At 34.3% G+C, this 9,569-nt stretch overlaps 2 pseudogenes; one reads left to right on the forward strand and one right to left on the reverse strand.

Annotated features, from left to right (window-relative positions):
• Positions 1 to 1,423: 1,423 nt before the first annotated feature.
• Positions 1,424 to 5,143, forward strand: LOC119192994 (annotated as a pseudogene).
• A 1,705-nt stretch (positions 5,144 to 6,848) lies between these two features.
• LOC119192993 lies at positions 6,849 to 8,699 on the reverse strand (annotated as a pseudogene).
• Between the last annotated feature and the right edge of the window lie 870 nt (positions 8,700 to 9,569).

Genomic DNA, 9,569 nt, shown 5'->3' on the forward strand with positions numbered 1-9,569 from the left:
CATCTCTGGCATGGCCTGTGATTACTCTGTTAGTAATTGAATAAGTGAGACAAGTAAGAATGGTGTCAATTTCACTTTTGTTCTCTTCACACAACTTAGGATCAGGTTTGGAATCTTTCTTAGTATCCATACCTGAGAATGTGTTCAATATTACTTGCAGGCAGTATTGGGCCGCATTTACTCTCTCTATTCCCATTGCTGTCAATGATTTCCAACACCCATGGAATACCGGCTACCTTGAGCACTGCCTTAGTTCTCTCAATACTCTTACACAATTGACTGATAATTCTCACAGCATTCACATATATTTCAGCATTTTTCTCCACTTTAAGCAGTTGCTGGATCTTTTGTACTATACCGTTTTAAGCATTATTTCAGCCCCAGAATTCTCCTTGTACCCAGCACAAGCAGGTTGCCCATGGCCTTCTCTCGTTTTTCAGTGTCTGCTTCTAGAGAAAGCGAGTTTGAACATCTGTTCCACTTTGTTGCTGGTTTGAGCATTTTGCCGTGCTCTTTCCTGTACAATGGCGTGTAACCGTGATAATATTGGCTGGACAGCTTTATTGGTTGGGTCCACAGTAAATATAGTTTTAGCGTCTCTATAAGCCTCTTCAAATCTCTTTAAGTTTTCTAACGCTTGCGATCGTCGAAACAGAGCCTTTGGATCTTCGGGTACAATTTGTAAGGCTTCATCAATCCTTGATAACTTTATCGAATTCGTTAGTTTTAGGTAAGCTGCAGCGCGATTTTTCAAGTATGTGGCTCGATGCACGACTATCACTTTCGGCTAGATTTATTGCCTTCGTATAATAGCCTATTGCTTCTTCAAACTGTTCGGCTTTGAAAAGCTCATTGCCTTTCCCTTTTTGAAACTTTCTGCTTCGTCGTTGTGAACAACCATGGTTTCGTTATCTTCAGTAACTTGTTTCTAGTTGTTATATAGCCGGTGTTCCTTTTATAATATGTTTGATTCACGTGCCGATGTTTCTAGTAAAATGTCAAAAGTAATTTTATCTTTGATTGTCATGGAATGCTAGATTCGGATGATGGACGTTTTGTCCAAAAGATACCGGATATCGATTAATTAATGTGAAATATAAAAAAATGCCTAAAATAAGAATATAAAAACTGGAAGATGAGGAGGAGAAAAAACAGAAGAGAACATTTTTACTCCTCATATAAACACTTTTAGTTATGTTGTGAATCGCATCCACCAAGAAGGAACTGAGTCCACTTAAAACGAATAGCATCAGAATATAAAGGGTTGATCAATACAAATAATTTACGAGGAACATTCTTGCATTGCAGCTTAGCCCGTTCTGACCTTACTAATGGGCGCTATCGATAAAAGTATAATAAAAATATTGGTCTTGACCAGTTAGAGCAACTTTATACGTAGTGGTTATATTCTCTATAAGCATCTCTATTTCCCTTTATAATCTATGCGTTGCGGGTTGATCATTCTCTGTAAAGTTTTCGGTTTCCTCGTGCATTATTTTCAATCAACTAAATAATTAATTTGTAAAATGGCTGCAATTAGCTTACTAAATCCCAAAGCCGAATTCGCAAGGGCGCCAGCTTTAGCGGTAAATATATCAGCTGCAAAAGGTATACAAGATGTCATGAGAACTAACCTCGGGCCTAAGGGCACCCTAAAAATATGTAAGTTTTGCAAGATTTTGTCTTTTGATTTGCTTGTTTATACTTTTAACAATGATTTTCCAATGATATAATTCGACTTGCAATATTTAATACCCTATTTTATTTAAAATTCGCCGGTTTTTGACGTCCGAAAAGTCATATGATTTCATGCGATCCGCGTTAGTCAGAGACCGGATCTTTTAGCGGTGAAAACTAACTTCTCCCTTTTGGGCATAATTTGCTCTATTTTCAAAATACCATTTCTTATTAAATCAGGAATATGAATAATTATGCTTGTTACTTAAGAGAATTTGTATATTGTTTACGGTTTTGTGAACAGGTGTGACTACAAGACTAGCTTCCGAGGACATTTTTTGGCTGATAATTATTATTATAATGTATCACCAAAATTGCCTACTATTTTTGAGATTAGGCATGTAATATTACTTTCCTAAAGTAATTTATATAAACTCCTAATTTTATTTCTTTTTCTTTCAGGTTAGTGTCTGGAGCGGGTGACATTAAAATCACCAAGGATGGCAATGTCCTGCTCCACGAGATGAGATTCAGCATCCCACTGCCTCATTGATAGCTTCGTGCCTCCACAGCACAAGGCGATGCCACGGTGATGGCACCACCTCCACTGTGCTCCTGATTGGGGAACTGCTCAAACAAGCTGACATTTACATTAGTGAAGGTAAATATTTGTTGTTTTAAAATTAGGTAAATGTTATTACATTTTTAAATTTAGTGTGATTATTTTGGTTGTACAATATATTCTTCTTTAAATGGTATATAGAAGACAATTAAAGTATTTGCTTCTGTTGTTTGTGGCTTCTATGACTGTACTATTGTATAGTATAATGTAATAGTACAATATAAAAATTGCCTTTATTGTGTCATATGTGTTGCTGAAAAATTATTTTCTTAAATTGTAGGTTTGCATCCAAGAATAATTACTGAAGGATTTGATGCAGCGCAACAAGGCTTTAGAAATTTTAGACTCAATGAAGATACCTATTGAGGTCAAAAGAGAACCTATTAGATGTTGCTTTCGTACATCACTTAAAACAAAGGTGAGTCTCATAAAATCATATGTCAAGTAGAAACATCAATATTTTAAGTAGAAAATGAAGGCATTAGTTACGCCCCTGCCAACCCATTCTAAGGTAAAGGTGTGAGTGTCAATAGAGTAAAAGCATAATTTTAAATACTTTATTTTTTAGGTCCATTCAAACATTGAGAATTGTTGACCGATGCTTGTGTAGATGCAGTACTGTCTATCATCTCAGGTGATAAGCCTGTGGACTTGCACATGGTGGAAATTATGGAAATGAAACACAAAACGACCACAGAGACTACACTTATTAAAGGTAGCAAGTTCAAAAGTAAAAAATATATTTAGTTTTCAAATAATAATATAGCACTAAGGATTTCAATTGTCCATCACTGCTGTAATTCTATGGATTCATATCATTATAAATACATAACATAGAATGTATTCTATTAAATAATTACTATGTTTAATCACTGAATGTAATATAAGTAGTTATTGTGTCTTACTTCATTTGCCCATATTTTATAGGGTTGGTTATGGATCATGGAGCGCGTCACCCGGACATGCCGAAACGCGTGGAAAACGCTTACATTCTGACGTGCAATGTCTCGCTGGAGTATGAGAAGACACAAGTTAACTCAGGCTTCTTCTATAAATCTGCTGAAGAAGAGAAAAGTTAGTCATGCAGAGAGAAGACTTCATTGATCAAAGAGTTCAAAAGGTAAATAAAATATTAAACAGTTTAATTTATCCTAGATTAAATCGTTAACGCTAAAAACTCACGAAGCGGTTTTTAGTCGCGTCCGCCACGGTCGAGAAACAGCTATTTTATTTCCAAACTCAGGACGACCGGAGATCTTTGCGATGTATAACGGCCGCGGTTGCGATTATCATCCGCAAACTTGGCGGGCGACTATCGCAAGACGGGCGGTTAAAGGTCAGTTGAGTTTCAGAACGCGGCGCCATGGACACATCCTATTAACGATAACGATGCCATGTGTAATAATAAGTTACTGGAGCAAAATGGCGTCGGATTTCTGTACCCCCAGCGGACTACTACAGTCGCATAACTACAGAGCGCGTGGGCGTTAACCGCTTAGGCTGTGGGTACGGGAGCAGCGTACTGACTACTCGGCTCGCACGATTCTACTAGTTGCCCGTCGGTACAGCGGGTACCGCGTACAACCGCGCACGCCTAATGCGTAAAACGCGTCGTGAAATACGTTTATTTACATATTTGCATTCTACAGAAATTGCGTGCCCGCAACCAATTCAAACCGATCCAAATGTCAAATACCACTTCGTGAGTTCTTGGCGTAAATATCAAATAAAATTAATAAAGTGATCGGTCAGTTTTGCAATTTTTTGGTGCTTAAGCCGATTTGTATATTTACTGCATTGTATAGTATGTATATTCAATTAACGTTTTATTGTTATTACTAATACACATGTTCTGGTCACAACAGATTATTGCGTTGAAAAAGAAAGTGTGCGATGGTACAGACAAGACATTCGTTGTCATTAACCAGAAAGGTATTGACCCTATGTCCTTGGACGCATTTGCCAAGGAAGGTATCATAGGACTTCGCAGAGCCAAGAGACGTAACATGGAACGTTTGGCATTAGCCTGTGGTGGTATGGCTGTGAACTCTGTAGACGACTTGACTGAAGACGTTTTGGGTTACGCCGGACTCGTTTACGAACACATCTTGGGAGAGGACAAGTACACCTTTGTTGAGGAGTGCAAAAACCCACAGTCTGTTACCATTCTTATTAAAGGTCCAAACAAGCACACGCTTACCCGAATCAAAGATGCCGTCCGCGACGGTCTCAGGGCAATCAACAACGCCATAGAGGACAAATGCATAATTCCCGGTGCAGCCGCTTTCGAGATCAAAGCGAATGTAGAACTCCTTAAATACAAGGACACCGTTAAAGGAAAGTCTCGTTTGGGTATCCAGGCATATGCAGAGGCATTGCTGGTCATCCCAAAAACGCTAGCTGTCAACTCTGGCTATGATGCTCAGGATACGATTGTGAAACTCCAAGAAGAAGCTGGCTTGAGCCCTGATCCTATAGGCCTTGACTTGAGCACCGGAGAAGCTATCAAACCTAATGATTTGGGCATCTACGACAATTACATTGTTAAGAAACAAATCCTCAACTCCTGTTCTGTAATTGCTAGCAACCTCCTTTTGGTTGATGAAATTATGAGAGCGGGTATGAGCAGTCTCAAGGGATAATATAAGTTGTTGAGGGCCAAGGAAGTATTTTTAAATAATATCGCTTTAGTTCACTTTACTTACTACACTCTTGCATTGCAGTGATATTTTTTTTTTCTTTTAATGATGCATTTAATACATCTATAAATTAATTGATATTTGTCGCAAAACCATTGTATTAGTGTATTAACACATTACTCTAATTAAATTAATAAATGCTAAATAATGTTGTTTCATTTCTAAATGAAATTTGTTTAAATTTAATATATATTTATTGGACAACAAATTATGTAACTACAGCATGGTAAAATTACATGGTAACACAAATTCCCTATTGAATACAATACATAATTAAAATTAAGCTTAGTAGGATTCACAAATCACAAGACTACACATTAATATATAAACTTTTGTTCCGCGGTTCCACCTGCATGATTAAACTTTTCTCTGGGCCAATGTCACACTATGTACTTTCCAGGTTAAAACTATCTCTGTACCAGTGGCTCAGCCATGAAAACGTAACCGACTGTTGCTTCCGCATTTATTATATTATGGTTTATATTGATATTTTGATATCGTGCTTTTTCATGTACATAAGGGTGACATGCCTTATATTAACTATGTAGATATATAAATATAATTGATTGAAAAAATAACACTTTCACTGATATAGTCTTTACAGGATTAAGTATTTTTCTTATTTTGAATTATGGAGGTTCCACTGCTTTTTTTCCACCCAGCTATTGGTTTGTTATTTATAAATATAACAATTTATAATAGATTGTGTGAGCAATATTTATATATTAGCCAGAATATTATATACATTTTTACAGATAAATATATATATATATTTTTCGATACGTAAAACACATTGGAAATGAAACTATTTATACATAATAAATTTATATGAAATTCTAGTTAATTCTAAAACTATAAAACCGCGTAACATGGTGAAAAGAGAATCAAGGATTTCAATGAAAACTGAATATTATTAAATTGTCGCCTTATGATTTCAGTTTGTATTACTTTACAGAATTTGATTTATAGCGACAGAACATATAAATTTCGTTTATGTTTTTTTTTTCAAAATCTACAGTTCAAATTTCCATGAAAGGGAAGAATTTACACTTTTGTACAAAATAGGCCCAAGATTTCATTGAATATTTTTTTATGATAATAATTTAGGACAATAATTGTCTTAAATGCAAAACTTAAAGAAGAAAAAACATGTGATCTATTGTGTGTATGTTATCTTACATACAATTATGTGTATTTAATTTCTCTGTAGTTTTTTCAAATTATCTTTGATATAAAAAAAATAACAAAATTTAACTTTAAATGCGAAAAATTAAAATCGAAATTAGACTTTAAAATTAACAAGTACCATGACTCTTGTAAACTTAATTACATAAATACATAATAATATACCTAATACGATTTAATACAAAGCATTCCACAATGTTCAACTACTTTGGAATGACCAAGTAAATGCATTAACTACTGTATGAATACAATAAAGTCATCTAATGAAAACAAAATTCTTTGGCTTTTTAATATACTTTTTCGACGTGGATAGGTTCCAAAATATGTATAGTATTGCTATGCAACACAAATGTGATGTATAAAATAAATTAAATGTAAGTTCTAAAAAATAGACATGAGGCTAATGAATAGTAATGATCTTTTACACTGTATTCGAGCCAAACTGTATATGCATCTAAATACATGAATATAATACTAGAAACAATTGAGACCAGCAAAGATCACTAGAACTGGAAAGTTCAATTATTATACGAGTTTGTTCAGTTTCATTACCCACAAAAAAAATTACACTTGACCCTTTTAGACAAAATAGATTTTCTATACTTTAAAAATAAATATAAAAACATTTTCCCGACCAGTATGCTAATATAATAATTAAACCTTTATCATTTACTCCATATATGTAAACATAAAAGGTCAGGTATTGTATGTGTCTCCCTATGGCAGAATGTTTGACCTAATTCTTTTTGTTTGCTGGCGGCGGCTCGCTCGGCGTCGTCAATGGTGGCCAGGTTGAGGGATGCTACAATGCCGTGCAAAACTGATATCCCAGCCTTGACTACCGCCACAGGCATTGAAATAAGGGCAATCAGCTTGAATAGGCCCATTCCCAACACTGCAATAAAAATTAAATGAATATAAAAACTTTCGAAAACATTTTTGTGGAACAAAAACATCTAAATTTGTTATCTAATCTTAACAAAAATAAAAGTGTTCTAATTTCCACTATTAATACTGTTTTGCTGTAATGATAAAAATAGTGTGTCTAATCTATAAAACAAACACTGACTCGGTTTTAATCCAAACCGCAGCTGTTAAATATAAGTGTTCTATATGGTTTTGTTTCAATAACTAAAAGTTCATGTTAAACACATATAGTAATTTTTCAACAATAATTTACAAAATCATTTTAGTGATTTAGACTGTTGAAATTGCAGTTAGTTTAGTCAATTTCAATACTATAAAATTGCCTATAAAACATACCAAATGAAATACAAAAGTCATAGGAAGATATGTGCATTTCACATTCATGTTATGCAATCTTATTTTCAATAAAATAACTTTCGTTAAATATAATATAACTGTGTCCTTACCAACAGGTCCTGTGTAGAAATACATGACATATAAAGCAGCATAGAATGCTTCATTTCCAGCACACATAAAGAACAACACAGTCTTGTTTGTATAATACAAATGCATAATAGGATTCTCAGACATGTCAATAAATTGTGTGAAGTCTTTCCCTGGAGGGTGGAAGTGTGGAGATACAACCAATGGCAAGTGATATCAATAGCCATGGAAATTTGGAACCAGAATGTATAGGTAGGGTAGAAGGTTGCCAGCGTCATCATGAGACAGCTGGTGCCAGCACGGTCAGTAAGCTGATCCAACATTGCACCAAACTTGGTACCTGGAATAGATATGTTTTGTTGGAGGATTAATATTTCTATATCATAAAATTTTTAGACATTATTGCAAGGGAAAGTCTTGGTCATTAAGCAATCTGCGATGATGCTTCGTATTTAAAAATACTATTGATCTTATGATTTCCTTTCTTAGTATGGATGTTGTGGGTGAATATACAATGTTAATAACAAAGTTTTTTCTACATAACTTATAATTTAATTTTACAAACACTTTTAAATGTAATATTTTAAAGACTTATAAGTATTTATATGGAGTTTACAGTATATAATTATATAATATTCAATAAAATTTTCAGAAAAACCTAAACAGAGACCTTATAATAATTTGTTTTTCCTTTTATAAACAACTGCAAATTTATAAAAGGATTAAAAAAATTATAAGATAATATACTATTATGAATTTATGAATGAATGTAATGCGAAAAACGTTTATAGAAAGATCTATTGAAAATTAGAGTATGTGTATGGTTGAGCTTCTTGGCATGGATAGGACAAAATAATTAATTAAATTATTTGATACCATACAAAAGCACTTACTTTGATTGAAATACCTTGCCGCATGACCGTCGATTGCATCCAATAAAGCTGATGTAATATAACACGTACACCAGCAAGCACGCAGTGGGTGGGCATGTAATAAAATGAGATAATCGCCAAAATCACTCTCGCAAAACCTGCAAACATCATAAAATGAGCAAGAAAATTTCTTTTGATATGCAAAGATATCCAAGAAATACGCATTACGTACCAATTATATTGGGCACAAATAGAAAAATGTTTTCTTTAGATTCCGTCATTTTTGATTATAAGTTTATGCTAGAGTGCAATATTTAGCAAATAATTAGAGTTATGGATTTTTAAAAAACAAATGACTGACGACAAACGCGCACAACACCCTTAAGGGTTGTAAGCAGAAACTAAACACTACCATATATGAATCTAAATAAAAATTCTACCAAATTAAAAAAAATATATGTTCTCAAACGTATAAAGTAGAGACCCAAAAGTTAATTCCATCTAGTAATTAATCTTAATACTGCATTAAAAACGTATAACAATGTCAACTACATACAAGTGTCACGTAACATTGAACATTACAGGCGCGTCACGCCTTTGGTCTTTCAATGTGAGTATTTTCCCAATCAGCTCAAGAGATTTTTGAAAATGTGAATGAGGGTAATTAGATAATTTTTTCCATATAGATGACGTGTGGTGCGGCGCGGCGGTCGCGCACCACAATTTAATAATAATGACACTGAAATAAAAAAATAACGTATTATATAATAACGTAAGCCCTTTCACTACTAAATAGGTTTGAACTATACGAATTCTTTTGCCTCCATTTTGTGAGCACCAAGAGCTGTGGTAGCAATCAGCACCACGTTTTGAGTATTCCGTGGTTTTGTTTTTTATTAAAATTTATTTTAAAGCTGGCAGCATTAGTGCAGCCCTATGTCAAGGGGACAAAACGTCCGGCGAATGAAGTACATAGTGGTTATATTCCCTTTGTATGTTATGTTACGACTAAAGCCGGAAGTCCTGTACATTACAGTGTCACTGCTTACAACTTCCATTCGTAGGCTAGAATACAATGAATCTTGAAAATGTTCGTGTTAGTGAATGCTAGGTGTTAGCTCAAAATATTGGTAGAGGTGTGAAGCTAGCATAAAATATTTTGAT

This window comes from Manduca sexta, unplaced genomic scaffold, assembly GCF_014839805.1.
Source record: "Manduca sexta isolate Smith_Timp_Sample1 unplaced genomic scaffold, JHU_Msex_v1.0 HiC_scaffold_3482, whole genome shotgun sequence".
In the NCBI taxonomy this organism is placed as follows: Eukaryota; Metazoa; Arthropoda; class Insecta; order Lepidoptera; family Sphingidae; genus Manduca; species Manduca sexta.